This window comes from Tupaia chinensis, unplaced genomic scaffold, assembly GCF_000334495.1.
Source record: "Tupaia chinensis unplaced genomic scaffold, TupChi_1.0 Scaffold143886_1, whole genome shotgun sequence".
In the NCBI taxonomy this organism is placed as follows: domain Eukaryota; kingdom Metazoa; phylum Chordata; class Mammalia; order Scandentia; family Tupaiidae; genus Tupaia; species Tupaia belangeri.
This window is the reverse complement of record NW_006203737.1, coordinates 85,134-86,381: the sequence shown is the minus strand read 5'-3', so window position 1 is coordinate 86,381 and position 1,248 is coordinate 85,134.

The following is a 1,248-nucleotide window of genomic DNA, read 5'->3' as shown; positions in this document are numbered from 1 at the left end:
TCAATTAAAAATGAATACCTTGGGGCCACTAGATGGTATGGTGGTTAGGGTGCTGGTATAATGGCTATGTTGCTAGACTCCCATGTAGCCAACTGTGGTTCAAGTCCTGAACCTGGAGGCTTAAAACTCATGGGGGAGGGAAGGAAGGGGCAGGAGATGGCATTGTGGTTAAGGACACTGGACTCCCACATGGCCAACTTGGTTTGAGTCCTGGAGGCTTGCTTTCTTACTTTCCCTCTTTCTCTCTCTCTCACTTTGTCCCTCTCTGGTCAAATTAAAACTAACTAAATAAAGTTAAATAAAATAATTACTTAAAAAAAAGAGTTGGCTTTTATGAATTCAATCTGTGCTCTGTCTCATAAAAAGGTATTTGGCATCACTATGTGAGCTGGGACAGGCTTTATACTGGAGGCTCCTACATTGTGGGAACCAGACATAACAAGGGCTGATGCAGCCAAATGGAGGTGAGGCTATTGGGAAAAGAAGACTCCAGAACTGCTGAGAGGTGGAGGTGAAGGGTCAGTGACGCTGGCTGGGAGGTCAGGGTCTTGGGGCAGGGCAGGATGGAGGAGGTGAGGGGCTCTCCCGGGACCTACAGGGCTCGTGAAGAAGGATATAGCTGTCAGGAAGCTCTAAGTGTGGGCATGTGTTTGGAGCTCAAGAAAGGGGTGGAAGCTGGAGGTTGAGCTTTGAGAGAGGTCATTCAGGCAGGGGAACAGAAGCCCCAAGGTTTAGTGACATTCCCAAAGGGAAGAAGATTGCAAGTGGAGAAGAGACAGGAATGGAGAGGAGAGCAAAGAAGAGACAGGAAAGAAGAAAAGAGTAACCTCCAGGATGGTAACAAACACTCCCCCCTATAGCGAAAAACCTCTCAAAAAAAAAAACCCTCCAAAAAAAAAAAAAAAAGAAATACATAACCAAAATATCATTATTACATTTAACAAAAATTACAATTATTCTGGGGCCAGCAGGTGGCGTTGTGGTTAAGGTGGCTGGACTCTGAAATGGCTGACTGAGGCTCATGTCCCACACCTGGCAGTTTGCTTTCTGATTTTCCCTCTCTCTCTCTCTCTTTCTCTGGTCAACTTTTAAAAAATTGAATAAAATTAAATAAAATAACTCTTTTAAAAAACTATAATTATTCTCTAATTCCACATGAAAACATCCTTCTCTAATTTTCCTAAATGCCCCAAATATGCTTGTTAAATTTGATTGCTCTTATTAGGATGTAAATAAATATCATATGTC